The following is a 20,200-nucleotide window of genomic DNA, read 5'->3' as shown; positions in this document are numbered from 1 at the left end:
ATGAATGGGGAAACGGAGGGAGGCGGGGAACTTAAGGGGGAACAATGTTTCGGCTTGGGACACGCTTGTTTGAAATTTGGGAAAGTTACAAACTTTGCCCCCATCTAAAATTTCAGACATATTGCGGGTTGGGGGTAGGACAGTAATCTCAGGTGTCCCAAATCTGGGCGGGATAGATTTTGGCCGAGCGCATGGGTGTTTAGGCACCCATGGCGTATGAATGCTTCTCGGAGGCGGTTGAGACTGGCGTGTTGGTGAAGTTACAAACCTACCCCGGTTTAGACCTTTGGACATCGGGCCGATAGGCTACACGGGCTAGAGTCAGGACAGTAATTTCCTACCACCAAACATTAGTCTCGCGCGGTTCCGGGTAACCAGAGGCCTATTTGGCGCTTCGTTCAATAGTTGGGAGCAGAAGCATTAACATTTTCGGTTCTCTTGAATTGAACATTCAGGATTTGTCAAACTTCACAAATCTTTACTCTTGAAAATCTTAAAGCTACGATTATTTTGGAATGGAGGTGGTACATTTGAATATACGTTGTACACAAGTATATATTAAAAAAATATGCAACTTACCTCAGTTCATGCATGGTTCCAGATATAATCTCCTTGGTTGCAAAAAAAAGTTAGACATGCGTATGAATATATATTGCATGTTCAAACGCACAACAAAGATTGATGCCCCCTTTTACATCTGATTTAGAAATGCCATTATCTCAGGTTCAAATAGATGAATGCACTTCCTATGAATTCGAACCTTCGAAACCCTCTTTATGTTGAATTCAACATGTATTCTATTTCATAGCTAGCAATTTGGAATGTATCGATGCAAGTGACAAATGTATAAAGTGCTTCACACTAACAACATGGAGTGCACTAATTAATGTTTATATATGAATTGCAAAAGCATCAATTGCCTGTATTTCAAACCGCTCTCACTCTATGGATCGATAATATGAAATAAACACATGCACATGCTAGAATTCAATAGAGTATGGGTGTTTGATAGACCGATTTTCGTCCATATGCAATTTGCAAAATTCATGATCTCATCCAAAAATAATAATGTCATTTATATTTTAATTTAATGCGTAGAACCGCCTTTTACACGTAGATGCACTATGCCTTGGCCCGTTCTCACAAACGCGCTATATATCTCTCCATCTACCGCATAAGTGCACACACTTTATATGCATCGGCATTTCTCTTTCACACATGCTCACAATCTCTCATGTCGGGGAGTCTCACACACATGCTCTCTCTGTATCACTCTCTCTCTCTCTGACTACTATGTACCACTCTTTTCACTAATCTCAGTTGGAAAACACTATTTCTCTCACATGCATATATACACACACACACTGTCTCTACTAGCCCTCTATATGCACATATATATATGTGCCTATGTGTCTCCCGCACACACATTATCTTTAGGCCTCTCTTGCACACATTGCCCCCCAGACACACCTCTCTCTTAGTAGTTGACAGATATGATTCCATGATACCATTCGGTAGGATATCCCTGACTATTAGGCTGGATGGTAATACGAGGCAAAGTTTTACCCTAATTCAGACCCTTGCAGTTGAGGAAAAATCCTACTCCTGGTACTGTATATTAGTGATAGGGGTGTGTACAAAGTACACCTGAATACGAGGCATTGTGCATGTGTGTATACTATCGATGAACTAGCCCCCAAGCTTCTATAACATACTGGGGGCCTAGGGTTACAAATCATATATAGTCAGCTTATCACCAGTGGGGATAGAGTCCTCCGCGACTCTGGTAGCTAGCTTCGTGTTGTACACCGAGTCATCCACATGGGTCTTCGTATAACACGTCTCGATCCAACCTATGTGGCGTAGGATGGAACCGACCCATGAGTCCTCATGTTGACCGACCACAACTAGAAATGATGTGCCCACCACACCACACACGCAACCGGCCACTAAGAAAATAAGCATATACAATAGTACAATTTTATACATGAAAGTTAATTGCATGGTGCATCCAAAAATATTTGTTCTGCATTGTGAATGTTTATATATTCTCCTAAAATATTAGTCACGGGAAAGAGAAACGAAGGGCATATCTCTCCTTGTATCCACCGGACATCCCCTCTTTATACACCACTTTCACGTACGCACACAAACTATCTCTCGGCCCTCTAAAAGTATGCATGCATGCCCATGACACATTCACGCATGACGGTCACTGTATTTCAAGCTAAAGCACTATACGGTCACTGGAGTTCAGATTATGCTCATTACAGTCACCGTATACATTCTCGTGGTGATCATACGATATCTAGATCACGATACGTCTTCGTATTTTCTTGATGACATTGGCGGACTTTGCATTTGATGCGTGCTCCGTATTTTGTTGACGACACTTACGGTCATTGTATTTGAAGCGAAAGCACGATATGGTCACTGGACTTCAGAATAAGCTCATCATGGTCACCACATACATTATGTCGTTCTAACCAACATGTGGTTGGATGGTTAGGAGGACAGTGGTTTCTCGAGCCCACCAGGGTTAAAGTCCCGGTGCTCGCATTTATCCTGGGTTAATTTCAGTATTTTCCGGCGATGTGCGTTCAGTGGGAGGAGACGTTCCACTCGACTACGAGGCACCTATGGTGACTTCGTAAAATCTCAAGATCATATGCTGGCTCACTCTCTCGAAGGTTCTCATAGGGGTAGGGTGTGCGTGTGTGCGCTTATAGCGGTGAGTGCTTGCGCGTATATATGAGCCCTTGCGTCTGTACCGTGTTAAAAAAATACATGTCATGATTATACGGTCACTGGCTCACCCGTACAACTCCGTATTTTGTTGATGACACAATAAATTGACCAGTCAAACATTCCACGTGGCACAACTAGTGTTGCACCATCGGGGCGCGTAACCGTGGGGCCCACCTGTCAGCCCATATATAAAAGAAAGAAATGGTAGTATGAGTCTATACTGTGTTAATAAAATACATTTTAGGGTGATCATATGGTCACTGGCTCACCATACAGCTCCGTAATTTGTTGATGGCACGATCAACTGACCAGTCAAACGATCCACATTCAGCAGCGCACATTACCATAGGGCCCACCCGTCAGCGCGTATATGAAGGACAACAATGGTAATAAATTAGTCGTCCGTGGGTACTCGAAGTCGAGAGACCTCTGGTTGGCAGTCACCGGCGGTGGGGGGAGGGCATTGATTGGGTGGTGGGGTGGGGATCGCCGGAGAAAAAGCTCGGCGTCGCGGTGCGGGCTGGCCGCGGGCGGCGGGGGCCGGCGGTTCGGCCTGTGGTGGCTGGCGGCTCAGGAGGGTGCAGTTTGATGATAAACTGCAGGCCCTTGATTTCGTATCCAATGGCTGGAAAATCTTATGACCAGAGATGAAAAAGTCAGTCGACTGACGTGTAGCCTCACCCCGCACGTACACATGCACACACGCAAGACACGCACGCATGCAAGCGTGCAACACTGACACATACACATAACGAACACACACACGCATGCAGGCGTGCAACACTGACACATACACATGCACTCACGAACACACGCACGTACGCACACATGCATGCAACACTAAAACTACCCTTGCACGCATGCAACACTCGCACGCCTGCATGCACATAGCACACAACGCAAGACACACGCTCAACCTATACGTGCATGCACCCTTTGTTAAGGACATGGATTGTTACGAGTATTAATCAATCTTATCTATGATAAGCAGAACATTGATGTTTGCAACACTCTTTATGAATCATAACGTATCGAACGGGCTATCAACATAGTAGGCTTATCTACATGAAAAGGATGATGTCACACTCAATGAACAATCATCGGTTTATGAAATGCCCGCTTCTGACCGCCCTGGCCCACCAAAGGTTCCTCTGCTATGCGCTGCCTGCATTGGGTCACTAACATGCAGGCCATCTACCCAAAGAGCCCACACGTCAGTGGAAGAACGACGCGGTGTCCTACGTCAGAGTCGAGGGCACCACTCGCTGCACGCCCGACTGAACACGCCTCCTTGCCGCATTCAAACGCCTCCATGAAACCCGCTAGTGTGGAAGCCGAGAAACCCACTCTGGACACACGTCCGTTCATGACCGGGACGACATTAAATGTAACGCCGGCCGAGCTCCTCCCGTCCGCCGTCTATTTAATCTCCTATTTAAACAAGGCCAAACACCGGCCAAGAATCGCACACCTCTGCTGCTCCCCTATCTTGTCCTTCACCATTTTGTCCACTCTTACAATGGCTTAAGAAGAGTAATTATTCCACACAAGCCATTTGTCTAGGTTTGTATCTCTCACACACACCCACGTAGGTGGGGGACGTGCACAAAGAGAAGAGGTGCACGCACGTCGCACGTACTCCCGTCTCTTTCCCAACCACACCCGCACGGGTACACGGTGGAGCTCATTTCTATACGAAAAGGCAGCCCACGTGGTAATTTGACACGTGTACTAGTTGTCCACTTGGTGGAGGGAGGATCGTCTACCACGGGTGAACAAAAAAATTGCGACCTGACGCGTTATGTTAAAAAAGAGGCAAATCATGCGGGGCCTACCTTAGAGGCAAGGCTCTATACTCGGGAGTACGTTTGATGTGTCCCGTCAACTCGTAAAACAAGGAGAAGCTTGCTTAGTATGCCATCTCCCCCGCCCATGGGCGCGGTGGCTCGCAGGATGAGGTGAAGCTTGCTTACTAGTAGTAGTACTGTACGCCTTACGCCCCCTCCCTCGCACACGCGCGCGGTGGCTCGCAGGACGAGGAATTTTTTACTACTCCCTCTGTTTACTCCTCGCCCCTACTACCTTGGTTAGAGAGATTATCATATTGTTTGGAATATATATGTTCTTTAGTACTCCCTCCATTTACTTATACAAGGCCACTATAAAAAATACATTTTTCATCCATACAAGGCCACAAATAGTAATCGAGACAAAAGTTACTACTCCCTCCTTTCCAGTTTATGGCTCAATTTCAAAATCTCTCCAACCAAGGTAGACGGTGAGTGGTCGAATTAATTTCGTACTCCTAGTTTGCACAAGTAATTACTACGCTCATTTTTCTCAAGAAGTTATGTTTACAGAGGCATTAATTAGAACGAATGCATGAATGACCACTAAATTTCCATGAACTTCTACATGCATTGGTGAGTTTTCTCTTGACACTGCTTGCATCGGGTGATCTAACGCACCTCGAAATCCAACATGTGATGGTACTACTACTAGTAGTAGAATTGAGACTTATAAAACGGAAAACCGAATGTTTTTTAGACGAGCCCTATAAACCCTAGTGGGTATGTACTCCGTAAAATCAGATTTTCCCAAAACTAAGTCGCTCAACCTTTATTTGCTTGTTTCCCTTCCCGCCTCCTTGCCTCGAACAGAATATGCCAAACTCCCCTGCCTGCCGCGCGGGAAAAGACCCACCCTCGCCTTTTTTAGTCCGGGTTTGTATTGATGGATCGCGCGAAGTAGCAAAAACCCAAGTCGTGTCTTGTACTCCTCCGTCGACGCTCGCTTTCATGAATTCTGTACTTCCTGTCGCCGACGTGTGGGACATATAGCAACCGGGTCGATGTGTCAAGCACCAAATAACAGTGCAGAACAGCAGGGGGACGCACCCCAGTCGTACCGCCCCAGTAGTAGTAGTAATGAGCAATGAGACGTCAAATCACAATGCCGGGACGAAGAAACCATTATTTCACACTTCGGTTCGCCATTATCTCAAACCACGTAGTATTGCTTCTGCCTCAAGAGGGACACGCACATCGCCTTGGTACATCATGACACGTGGGACCGCATGACAGGCCATGCTCCCCCGCCGATCGCTCGGTAAAATCGCCCCATTTTTACTACTATACTTCCTCCGTATCGGTTTATACATGGCATGCACGTCATTCTTGGTTGAGAATTTAACTGGCTATATATGTGATGAACATTATATGTTTAGAAACCACATCTGCTTAATAATCCAATAATATACTTTTTGTGGCATAGTAACTCAGATTTAGTTAGTCAAATGGATGACCTAGAACTACGTGCATGCCCTATAAACCGAGACGTCTAAAAAAATGAGACGGAGAGGGTAGTTGAGTACGTATCTTTTTAGATCAATATAGTCGGGATTCACCAAGGAGTAAAACCAAGTGGTAGGCTGCACCTTTCGTGTTGGCGTAGCGAGTCAAGAAGGGTCAGTGCACACACGAAATGACGACACACTTAACAGGACCCCTTTGGCCGACATGTGGCTCATCCACCATCTTGTTCCACGTGCGATGCACCAAATTACAGTTCGGAGCAGCGGTTGGAATTGGGGGCACCCCGGTTGTAGCGCCGCAGTAGTAGAAAATGAGCGATGAGGGGTCAAATCACAAAGCCCTACCTTTCCCGCATTAAGCTGGACGGATGAAGCAACCATCATTTCACTCTAGGGCGCAAGAGCATAAAGAAAAGAGAAAACCAATGATGCGTAAGGCAGCTACCTAGGGCACCCTAGGGTAGGGGTCTCCACTACAGATCTTTTTTTGAAAGCGCCTCCACTACAAATCGGCTTCTCCCTCGTCCTCTTGAAGAAAACCGATGATGCGTGCGGCGGTAGTGTTTGTAGGAGTACTACTAGGGCATGCGGGGCCACGTCGTAGTAAACGGGAGAGGGATTGAGTTCAAGTCGACGCCTTAAATATGTGTGGGCCGCTTGGTTTTAGGGGAACGAGGCAGCATTTTGGGTTCAGGGACCAGTGGAGATATAGTACGTACAAAAAATTGTGGACGTAGGTTCGACCGAATGGCAATGATGCATGGGCCCTGCATTTTGATCTACCCGGGCTGCGTGAAATTTGCTACTCTACTCAAAACTAGTAAGGTACACATGCATTTAATGCATGAGATTTCGAAACCAAATTATGAATAAATACACGCTATAGCATGTAAAGCTTTGAGTCATATATGCATGATGTAGATGTTCGTTTAGTTCTTATAGTTCATCTCATTCAAAATCAGTTAGTTTTATAAAAATGTTAAGATTCATGGGGTTGTGCATTTTAAAGCATAAAGTAAAAAACAAATAATGCAAATTCATTTAGAAAAAAATCAATTATGATACGGAAGATTCTAGAACAAAGGGGAAGTGCTTGGGTTTTGAGGTTTGTGCATTATGCTTAAGTTCAACCATGGAGTCTTCTAAATTATACATGTGGCAGATCTAGTGGAATGTTGATGATATCCAATGGCCAGAAGTGCTCGGATTTGCCATCTCTACACTGTCGGATTAGTTTCATCCAGTGACCATCTTTCAAGTTATTCGCACACTATATAGTTCTTGTGCCATCGTTGCATGTCTTGGAAAAAAAGCTACTAGTGGGTTGTACTAGCTATTTAGGAATAGAAGATATATACATGGAAGTTGTAGGGAAAGAGATGACATGGAGTATCTCAATTCCTATGAGTAGGGATTGGAAAAGAGATGTCATTTGGTTGACATCATAGGAACTTTTCTATTGAATCTAGAGATGCCATGTATCTCAATTCCTATGAGGAGGGATTAGAAAAGAGATGTAATTTGGTTCATATCATAGGAACTTTTCTATTGAATATACGCTAATGTTTATTTTCCTTTGAAATTATGGGAGTATAGGAATCCATTCATATGAACGAAGTGGCTCTAAAGCTATAGAAATGATATCATGTTTATTTCCTTTGAAATGTGGAGTATATGAATCTATTCCTATGAACCAATTGGCTTTAAAGGAAAAAAATCCTATAAAAATCATATCCTATAGAGTTCCTATGATATTCCTCCACACCAAAGGATGGTTGAAATTGCTGCCGGTGATACGATGGTCTTTCTTTGTAGACTCCTCCCCCATCTTTATAGTTACCTCTCGAAGATGAATGAAATGATATATACAGGGTATTCTACATGTGCAATTTGGTACATGAAAACTCGGTAAAAGTTTGCGAGGTTCGAATTTTCAATAAAGCTATATGCACTGCATTTTGGAACGGAGGGAGCATACGATAGTTACTAACACTCACATGGAAGATTTGTGTGTAGGAGGAGTGGCTGTTCTGTTAAATGACATGGGAAAACTGACCCTGTCGGATGCCGATCTAACGGTTCTTACGGCGTTCATCAGGAAAAGGCTTGTGGCGAATGTTTGTCGGATAATAATTTACGGACACATGCATTGCATTCATACGTGCCCCCTCTCTCTCACGCACCCGCACCCTCCTGAGTCCTATTGCACCCACCGTCTATCTGCAGGTAGACGTCACACACATCTGTGCTCTTCACACCCTACCCTCAGAACTTCTAAAAAACAAAAGATGTCGCGCACATTTTATTTTAGCTCACACGTCACACACTTATACTATTACTCTTGTGGCGAACGTTCTTTGGGTATAGTATATTGTACTCTCACGAAGAGAAGCGGTGCACGCACGCACTAGTTCTCTCACACCCACTCGCGGGTACACGTAGGAGCGCATTTTTTTGAAGCTGGTACAACAAAATCACTCCACTATATATATAAGAAGGAGCCTTAGCACTTGCTTTACTAGGGTTCCTCTCATTCACTCTCTCATGCTCTCCAGATCTAAGCAAGACATAGGTGGCCACACTCTCTTTCAACTCATGGCTAGTCACAAATCTGGCCGGACAACCTCGACCAGGGCAGGGGTGTAGGTGCATCATTCATACTATCATCGGCGGCGAGGGAGGAGACCAACGGCTGCCCGCGCGTCCTGATCGGCGGCCGTGCCGTCCTCTCTGAGAGAGCGCCGACTCCGGAGGGCCTCCGACCCCTTCTTCCTCCTTGCGGTATTGTGGCCAAGATGCGGCCTCCGACGCCGTCTTTGCCACATGCCGACGAACCTCAGGTATATATTCCTTAGAAACCTGCCTTGCTCTACTACCCCATCTCCCTTGGCTTCGTGTGGATCTTTCTCTACTTCCGTCCACTGTTCCAAAGCCACCTAGACTTCTACTATTATTAGAGGTAAAGCTAGTTCATACAGTCGACTCTAAGAGTTGGTTCAAACAGGGAAGAAAGTGGGAAAGCTGTAGCATGAATCTAGGACTTGGTTGTAAGAGGAAACGGGGGAAAGTAGTAGATACTGGCTACCCAACCGGTCTCTTGGTTGAAAAGACGAAGAAAGCATGGTGGATGGCGAAGGGTGGGGGAAGTGGACCTATCTCTTGGTTGAAAAAGGAAAGAAAGTGACAGGTGTTGGGGGACAACGCAAATGAGAATGAGCAGGTCTAGTTTTCCTGTGCTCACATAGGAAAATGTCACCGTGGAGATAAAAAATGGGAAAAATGCAGACATGCTCCCTGAGTGTTTGCCGCTCTCGACAACGACATCTGCCTCACCACTTTATGCCCCTGCTGTCCCTACACCCATATCGCTATCATTAATGTAAAATCACATGAAGCATTAGTAATGCCAGCTAATGTCACTAACAAGTAATGGTCTGATGCCATCGATAAATTGAAGCAATGCCACCACCATTTTATGATGTACTTCCATCTTGCTTTATTTCCCATGAATTGTGTTTTTGCAGTTACACTTAAATCTCACACCGCTAACATTGCTTCATCCTAGTGGAACTGCACAAATTTGATTGCACATTTACTGACCATGTGCTACTCTCATGACAGTAATACTAATCCTATTGTTCTGCATGTTAATCTAGTGGCAGCGTTGATGTGATGTGATGCTACTTACTTAAGGACACTTTCATACTGTCAATCTAGTGCCAATTATAACACAATAGATGCTGCTGTTTGATACGTCTCCAATGTATCTATAATTTTTGATTGCTCCATGCTATATTATCTACTGTTTTGGACATTATTGGGCTTTATTTTCCACTTTTATATTATTTTTGGGACTAACCTATTAACCGGAGGCCCAGCCCAGAATTGATGTTTTTTTGCCTATTTTAGGGTTTCGAGGAAAAGGAATATCAAACGGAGTCCAAATGGAATGAAACCTTCGGGAACGTGATTTTCTCATCGAATACAACTCAGGAGACTTGGACCCTACGTCAAGACACGTAACAGGAGGCCACGAGGTAGGGGGCGCGCCTACCCCCCAGGCGCGCCCTCCACCCTCGTGGGCCCCCTGTTGCTCCACCGACGTACTTCTTCCTCCTATATATACCCACGTACCCCAAACGATCATATACGGAGCCAAAACCCTAATTCCACCACTGCAACTTTCTGTATCCACGAGATCCCATCTTGGGGCCTGTGCCGGAGCTCCGCCGGTGGGGGCATCGATCACGGAGGGCTTCTACAGTAACACCATTGCCTCTCCGATGAAGTTTGAGTAGTTTACCTTAGACCTTCGGGCCCATAGTTATTAGCTAGATGGCTTCTTATCTCTTTTTGGATCTCAATACAATGATCTCCCCCTCTCTTGTGGAGATCTATTCGATGTAATCTTGTTTTTGCGGTGTGTTTGTTGAGACCGATGAATTGTGGGTTTATGATCAAGTCTATCTATGAACAATATTTGAATCTTCTCTAAATTCTTTTATGTATGATTGGTTATCTTTGCAAGTCTCTTCGAATTATTAGTTTGGTTTGGCCGACTAGATTGATCTTTCTTGCAATGGGAGAAGTGCTTAGCTTTGGGTTCAATCTTGCGGTGTCCTTTCCCAGTGACAGTAGGGGCAGCAAGGCACATATTGTATTGTTGCCATCGAGGATAACAAGATGGGTTTTTTTATCATATTGCATGAATTTATCCCTCTACATCATGTCATCTTGCTTAAGGTGTTACTCTGTTTTCATGAACTTAATACTCTAGATGCATGCTGGATAGCGGTCGATGATTGGAGTAATAGTAGTAGATGCAGATAGGAGTCGGTCTACTTATCTCGGACGTGATGCCTATATACATGATCATACCTAGATATTCTCATAACTATGCTCAATTCTGTCAATTGCTCAACATTAATTCGTTCACCCACCGTAGAATACTTATGCTCTTGAGAGAAGCCACTAGTGAAACCTATGGACCCTGGGTCTATCTTCATCATATTAATCTTCCAATACTTAGTTATTTCCTTTGCATTTACTTTGCTTTTATTTTACTTTGCATCTTTATCACAAACATACCACAAATATTATCTTATCATATGTATCAGATCTCACTCTCGCAAGTGACCGTGAAGGGATTGACAACCCCTTATCACATTGGTTGCGAGGAGTTATTTGCTTTGTGTAGGTACTAGGGGACGCGCGCGCAACCTCATACTGGATTGATACCTTGGTTCTCAAAAACTGAGGGAAATACTTACGCTACTTTGCTGCATCATCCTTTCCTCTTCGGGGAAATCCAACACAGTGCTCAAGAGTTAGCAAGAAGAATTTCTGGCGCCGTTGTCGAGGAGGTTCGCGCAAGTCAAGATTTGACTTCCAACAACGAGCCATTTCTGGCGCCTACGCAAAAACCAACATACCAAGTACCCATCACAATTATTATCTCCCGCATTACATTATTTGCCATTTGCCTGTTGTTTTCCTCTCCCCCACTTCACCCTTGCCGTTTTATTCGCCCTCTCTCTCTATCCTCCCTCTCTTTCTCTATTTGCTTCTTTTTGCCCACTTGCTTTTTGTTTGCTTGTGTGTTGGATTGCTTGCTTGTCACGATGGCTCAAGATAACACTAAATTGTGTGACTTTACCAATACCAACAACAATGATTTTATTAGCACTCCGATTTCTCCTCTTACCGATGTTGAATCTTGTGAAATTAATGCCGTTTTGCTAAATCTTGCTATGAAAGATCCGTTCTCCGGCCTTCCTAGTGAAGATGCCGCTACCCATCTAAATAGCTTCGTTGATTTGTGTGATATGCAAAAGAAGAAAGATGTGGACAATGATATTGTTAAATTGAAGCTATTTCCTTTTTTGCTTAGAGATCGTGCTAAAGCTTGGTTTTTGTCTTTGCCTAAAAATAGTATTGATTCTTGGAACAAGTGCAAGGATGCTTTTATCTCTAAGTATTTTCCTCCTGCTAAGATCATCTCCCTTAGAAACAATATTATGAATTTTAAGCAACTTGATCATGAACATTTTGCACAAGCTTGGGAGAGGATCAAATTAATGATACGTAATTGCCCTACTCATGGTTTGAATTTGTGGATGATTATACAAAAAATTTATGCCGGATTGAATTTTGCTTCTAGAAATCTTTTAGATTCAGCCGCGGGAGGCACTTTTATGGAAATCGCTTTAGGAGAAGCTACTAAACTCCTATATAATATTATGGTTAATTATTCTCAATGGCATACTGAAAGATCTACTAATAAAAAGGTGCATGTGATAGAGGAAATTAATGTTTTGAGTGGAAAGATGGATGAACTTATGAAATTATTTGCTATTAAGAGTGTTTGTTCTGATCCTAATGATATGCCCTTGTCTACTTTGATTGAGAATAATAATGAATCTATGGATGTGAATTTTGTTGGTAGGAATAATTTTGGTAACAACACGTATAGAGGAAATTTTAATCCTAGGCCTTATCCTAGTAATCCCTCTAATAATTATGGTAATTCCTACAACAATTCTTATGGAAATTATAATAATATGCCCTCTGATTTTGAATCTAATATTAAAGAATTTATTACTTTGCAAAAGAATTTCAATGCTTTGATTGTAGAAAAATTGCTTAAGATTGATGATTTGGCTAGGAACGTTAATATAATTTCTCTTGTTGTTGATTCTTTGAAACTTAGATCTATTCCACCTAAGCATGATATCAATGAGTCTCTCAAATCCATGAGAATTTCCATTGATGAGTGCAAAGAAAGAACCGCTACGATGCGTGCTAAGAAAGATGCCTTTATAAGAGCGTGTTCTTCTAGTTCCTATGAAAATAAAGATGAAGATCTAAAAGTTATTGATGTGTCCCCTATTAAATCTTTGTTTTGCAATATGAATCTTAATAATGATGGGACTAAATATGATCCACCTTTACCTAGAAGGCATTCCAAAAATTCGGAGTTTTTAGATCTTGATGCTAAAATTGATGAAAGTGGGATTGAAGAAATTAAAACCCTAAATGTTGCTAAACCCACTATTTTGGATTTCAAGGAATTTAATTATGAAAATTTCTCTTTGATTGATTGTATTTCCTTGTTGCAATCCGTGCTAAATTCTCCTCATGCTTATAGTCAAAATAAAGCGTTTACTAAACATATCGTTGACGCCTTGATGCAATCTTATGAAGAAAAACTTGAATTGGAAGTTTCTATCCCTAGAAAACTTTATGATGAGTGGGAACCAACTATTAAAATTAAAATTAAATATCATGAGTTCTATGCTTTATGTGATTTGGGTGCTAGTGTTTCCACGATTCCAAAGACTTTGTGTGATTTGTTAGGTTTCTGGGATTTTGATGATTGCTCTCTAAACTTGCACCTTGCGGATTCCACTATTAAGAAACCTATGGGAAGAATTAATGATGTTCTTATTGTTGCAAATAGGAATTATGTGCCCATGTATTTTATCATTCTTGATATAGATTGCAATCCTTCATGTCCTATTATTCTTGGTAGACCTTTCCTTAGAACGATTGGTGCAATTATTGACATGAAGGAAGGAAATATTAGATTCCAATTTCCGTTAAGGAAAGGCATGGAACACTTTCCTAGAAATAAAATTAAATTAACTTATGAATCTATTATGAGAGCCACTTATGGATTGCCTACCAAAGATGGCGATACTTAGATCTATCCTTGCTTTTTATGCCTAGCTAGGGGCGTTAAACAATAGTGCTTGTTGGGAGGCAACCCAATTTTATTTTTATTCCTTGCTTTTTGCTCCTGTTTAGTAATAAATAATTTATCTAGCCTATGTTTTGGTTGTGTTTTTTGTGTTTAATTAGTGTTTGTGCCAAGTAGAACCGTTGGGAAGACTTGGGGAAAGTCTTGATGTCTTGCTGTAAAAAACATAAACTTTAGCGCTCACGAGAACTGCTGCCATTTTTATTTGGAAAGTGCTATTTAGTTAATTATTTTTTCAGATGATTAATAGATAAATTCCTCACGTCCAGCAATTTATTTTAGAATTTTTGGGGTTCCAGATCTTGCACTAGCTACAGATTACTACGGACTGTTCTGTTTTTGACAGATTCTGTTTTTTGTGTGTTGTTTGCTTATTTTGATGAATCTATGGCTAGTAAAATAGTTTATAAACCATAGAGAAGTTGGAATACAGTAGGTTTAACACCAATATAAATAAATAATGAGTTCATTACAGTACCTTGAAGTGGTCTTTTGTTTTCTTTCGCTAACGGAGCTCACGAGATTTTGTACTTTGAGTTTTGTGTTGTGAAGTTTTCAAGTTGTGGGTAAAGATTTGATGGATTATGGAACAAGGAGTTGCAAAAGCCTAAGCTTGGGGATGCCCATGGCACCCCCAAGATAATCTAAGGACACCTAAAAGCCAAAGCTTGGGGATGCCCCGGAAGGCATCCCCTCTTTCGTCTACTTCTATCGGTAACTTTACTTGGAGCTATATTTTTATTCACCACATGATATGTGTTTTGCTTGGAGCGTCTTGTATGATTTGAGTCTTTTCTTTTTAGTTTACCACAATCATCCTTTCTGTACACACGTTTTGAGAGAGCCATACATGATTTGGAATTTATTAGAATACTCTATGTGATTCGCTTATATCTTTTGAGTTATATAGTTTTGCTCTAGTACTTCACTTATATCTTTTGGAGCACGGTGGTGGATTTGTTTTATAGAAACTATTGATCTCTCATGCTTCACTTAAATTATTTTTGAGAGTCTTAAATATCATGGTAATTTTCTTAAATAATCCTAATATGCTAGGTATTCAAGATTAGTAAATTTTTTCCTATGAGTGTTTTAAATACTAAGAGAAGTTTGATGCTTGATGATTGTTTTGCGGTATAGAGGAAATAATATCAAAGTCATGCTAGTTGAGTAGTTGTGAATTTGAGAAGTGCTTGTGTTGAAGTTTGCAAGTCCCGTAGCATGCACGTATGGTAAACGTTATGTAACAAATTTGAAACATGAGGTGTTCTTTGATTGTCTTCCTTATGAGCGGTGGTCGGGGACGAGCGATGGTCTTTTCCTACCAATCTACCCCCTTAGGAGCATGCGCGTAGTGCTTGGGTTTTTGATGACTTGTAGATTTTTGCAATAAGTATGTGAGTTCTTTATGACTAATGTTGAGTCCATGGATTATACACACTCTCACCCTTCCATCATTGCTAGCCTCTTCGGTACCGTGCATTGCCCTTTCTCACCTTGAGAGTTGGTGCAAACTTCGCCGGTGCATCCAAACCCCGTGATATGATACGCTCTTTCACACATAAACCTCCTTATATATTCCTCAAAATAGCCACCATACCTACCTATTATGGCATTTCCATAGCCATTCCGAGATATATTGCCATGCAACTTTCCACCATTCCATTTATTATGACACGCATCATCATTGTCATATTGATTTGCATGATCATGTAGTTGACATCGTATTTGTGGCAAATCCACCGTTCATAATTTTTCATACATGTCACTCTTGTTTCATTACATATCCCAGTACACCGCCGGAGGCATTCATATAGAGTCATCTTTTGTTCTAGTATCGAGTTGTAATCATTGAGTTGTAAATAAATAGAAGTGTGATGATCATCATTTTCTAGAGCATTGTCCCAAGTGAAGAATATAAAAAAAAGGAAAAGAAAGGCCATAAAAAAGAGAAGGCTCAAATAAAAAAATGAGAGAAAAAGAGAGAAGGGACAATGCTACTATCCTTTGCCACACTTGTGCTTCAAAGTAGCACTATAATCTTCATGATAGAGAGTCTTTTGTTTTGTCACTTTCATATACTAGTGGGAATTTTCATTATAGAACTTGGCTTGTATATTCCAACAATGGGCCTCCTCAAGTGCCCTAGGTCTTCATGAGCAAGAAAGTTGGATGCACACCCACTTAGTTACTTTTGTTGAGCTTTCATACATTTATAGCTCTAGTGCATCCGTTGCATGGCAATCCCTACTCCTCGCATTAACATCAATCGATGGGCATCTCCATAGCCCATTGATTAGTCTCGCTGATGTGAGAATTTCTCCCTTTTTGTCTTCTCCACATAACCCCCATCATCATATTCTATTCCACCCATAGTGCTATCACTACAAAAAGGCACATCCGTGACATTTTGGACCGAACGAAATTTTTTTCTGTCATACATATGACACTTCTATGACGATAGTTGTGACAAAACCCGGTATCATCATAGATGTGGTGGGCTCCTACTTCTATGACAAAAAGTCATGACAGAAAATGGGCTTTTCGTCCTGGGCGGGCCGGAGACGTAGCTGCATGACATTCTTTGGGCCGTCCATGATGGAAAAAACCATGGTAGAAGCGAGGGGGAGGAAAATTTCGGGGAGTTCCCGGTTACGGTGGGAGGTCGGGGGCCGAGCGATGCGCGTTTCTCTCGTACACGTACGCATGTGTGTGCGAGGAATTGGCTCTAACTGAACCCGAGTGAGGCGTTGGGCTCTAACTGAACCCGAGCGATTGCACTTCAAGCTACACGTTACTGAACCCGAGCGATTGATCGATGGGTGTTAACTGAACCCGATCGAGCGATTCCTTCGCTACTGCTGCTAACTGAAGCCGGTCGATGCTGCCTCTGGGATGAACAGTGAGCGTTGCCGGGGGGTTTGGATGAACAGTGAGCGGTGGCGTTGCCTCTGGATGAACAGGACCCCGTGGTGTGGTGGAGGGCTGGATGAACAGTAGACGGTGGAGGGGTGCCCGTGGAGGGGTGGTTGAACAGTAGCCAGTGGAGTAGCGCACGGTGGAGGCTGGATGAATAGGAGCCCGTGGAGGCTGGAGGAGGTCGACGGTGGAGATGAATAGTATCTCGTGGAGTCCCGTTTTGCGGTACGCCACACCCCTCCCGATGAACAGGACCCCCGTTTCGACCGTAGCGCTCCAACACAAGTCCGCTTCGTCCGTTTTGCGGTACGCCACACCCCTCCCGATCAACAGGACCCCCGTTTCGACCGTAGGAGGTCCGTTTCGTCTGTTTTGCGGTACGCCACACCCCTCCCGATCAACAGGACCCCCGTTTCGACCGTAGGAGGACCGTTTCCTCCGTTTTGCGGTATGCCAGACCCCTCCCGATCAACAGGACCCCGTTCCGAACATAGGAGGTCCATTTCCTTCATTGTGCGGTACGCCAGGCCTCGTTTCCATCGCCTGTTCCGTCTAAGCCCTCCCGATGAACACGACCACGCATTCCGTTCCGACCCAGCCGGTTGGCTCCCATGCGTTCCGTTGCCTCCCGATGAACACGACGCATTCCGTTGCCTCCCCATGAACACGACGACGACGTTGTTTCCCTATTCCGACCCAGCCATGTACACAAGCCCTGGCCGTACGTATGCACGAGTAGGCATTCGAGACCCCGCCCGTATGTACACATACGTGGCCGTATTTTCTTTCTTGCATCCTGGCCGCTGTACGTACGTGTACATGCTACGTGCGCGCCTCTACTACGACACGTACGCGCCTCTACTACGACACGTGCATGCCTCTACATCTACCAGTATATATGTACGTACACGTTCGCGACCAGAATGACAATGCTACGTATGCTTCGACCAGGTGGGTCCCGACTATCAAGCACTTCCTTGCCTGCGAAGATGTAGCTGGTGGGTCCTAGCAGTCAGGGGGCGAATCATTTTTTTCCCGGACGCACTTCCTTGCGTGCGAAGATGTAGATGGTGGGTCCCAGCAGTCAGGGGCAAACGTTTTTTTTCACGAAATACGGTGGCCCGTCCGATGGGTCCCCGCTGTCATGTGGAGGAATAATTATTTTGCACGTAATAAGGAGGCACTTCCTTGCTGCGGCCGTGGACCCAGCTATCAGCCTCTCCACGTACAGTCCACGTCCGATGGAAGCCGTTCCTTGACCACGTTGACCACACCGCGCCGAGAGCACCAGGGCGGTGGACGACAGCGAGGCCTAGGAAGGGGACGACGCGGAGCCGAGGAAGACGCGGCAGTGGATGCCCACATGTAGAGGAGTACGAGGGTTCACTGGTTCGCTGCGGTGTGAGGCTGCCGTCGTCGCAGAATAACAGGGGGTGTGGGTGAGTGGACGGATGGCCTGGCCAGCGGTGGGAGTAGTAGGGGCGGTGAGGCCTCCACCGCATCGCAGCCGGCCACGGGAGGTAGGAGCACGAGGCACGACCGACGGTGGTTTGGGCGGCAGGAGCAAGAAGACCAGAGGTTGAAGAAGCACTACGGCCATTGGATGGACATCGTATGGTCACTTGAGCTAGAATCGTGCATATTGACTAAGTTGACAAAGCCCTCCATCCCCGTCAACTTAGTAGGCCCACAAGTCAGCCTGCCACTATACTGGATCCCAGCTAACAGGGGGAGTATTCATTTTTTTGTCCGTAATAAGGAGGCACTTCCTTGCGTGTGAAGATATAGCTGGTGGGCCCGAGCTGTCAGCGGTGGTAACGTTTTTTTCGCGAAATACAGAGGCCCTTTCGGTGGGTCCCTGATGTCAGGTGGAGGAATCATTATTTTGCGCGTAATAAGGAGGGATTTCTTTGCGTGCGGCCGTGGACCCAGCTGTCGGCCTCTCCACGTACAGTCCACTTCAGATGCATGTCGGTCGTTGACCACGTTGACCAGGCCGTGCCGAGAGCACCAGGGCGATGGACGACAGCGAGGCCTAGGAAGGGAACGACACGGAGGCAGGGAAGACTCGGCAGTTGTTTCCCACAAGAAGGGGAGTACAACTGTACGAGGGTTTACTGGTTCGTCTGCCGTCGCCAGAGAGTAACAACAGGTGTGGGTAAGTAGAGGGATGGCTAGGCCAGTGATGGGGGTACGGTGGGGCGGTGAGGCCTGCGCGGTAGCACAGTCGGCCGCGGGGAGGAGGGAGCAGGCAGTCCCACCGGCGCTTGTTTGAGCGGCTGGATCAGGAAGAGCAGAGATTGAAGAAGCACGACGACCGTTTGATGGACATCCAACAGTCACTGCTTGTGCATCAACCTTTTTTTAGGAAAGCCTCAAATCTGTGGACAACAGCATACATCCCATCTGCCATTATTTCTAATAATTTACAACCCATTTGCTAATTCTTAAGGGTTTTTTGGAGCCCATATTCTTTTTGTTAGCATTACAACCCATATTGTGGCCACGGTTAAAAAATTATATGAAATTTTGCATATTTCGGTGCGGTCCGAACTGTTTTTAATCCCGAAATTTCGACTCACATTCAAACTGATTTTAAAAATAAATGTATATCAATATAAAATCCAACAAATTATCCACGCAAAAAAATTAATGTAATTTAAAATCTCGAAATGAAAAAAAAGATATTTGAAACTAATTGTCGGTTTGATGTGTTTTAAAAATGCACAACCCATTTCTCGTTACTGATAGGCCATTTTCTCGGCCAGCCGAATGAAGCTCTCCTCGTCTTGAAAGATTTGTAGTCCAACAGGCCTGACAAAGCGACTTACTTGGCAAATCACAAAAAACTGGGCTGTGGCCGTGGACCCAGCTGTCAACCTCTCCACGTACAGTACTCTTCCAATGGAATGTCGTTGACCACATTGACCACGCCACGCCGAGAGCACCAAGGCGGTGGACGACGACGAGGCCTAGGAAGGGGACGACGCGGAGCCGGGAAGACGCGGCAGTGGATGCCCACGCGGAGAGGAGTACGAGGGTTCACTGGTTCGGCTGCGGCGTGAGGCCGCCGTCGCCGCAGAATAACAGGGGGTGTGGGTGAGTAGAGGGATATCCTAGGCCAGCGGTGGGAGTAGTAGGGGGCGGTGAGGCCTCCGCGACATCACAGCCGGCCATGAGAGGTAGGAGCACGCGGCACGACCGGCGCTGCTTTGGGCGGCTAGAGCAAGAAGACGAGAGATTGAAGAAGAATGCGGCCGTTGGATGTAAATCCAACGCCTTCTTAGGCTTCGACCTACTGGCCCACATGTCAGCCAGTCCATTTGTTTTTTAGTCCATTTGGTGGGTTGGGTGAAACAATGATGTAGCATCTATGCAGCCCGTTTAAATCCCATTTGCATTTTCTCGAAAACCGTGGACTTGCTGGGTCGGGTGAAAATATCACGTTGGGCTAGATGGAG

Source organism: Triticum urartu, chromosome 5, assembly GCF_003073215.2.
Source record: "Triticum urartu cultivar G1812 chromosome 5, Tu2.1, whole genome shotgun sequence".
NCBI lineage: Eukaryota > Viridiplantae > Streptophyta > Magnoliopsida > Poales > Poaceae > Triticum > Triticum urartu.
This window is presented reverse-complemented; position numbering follows the sequence as displayed.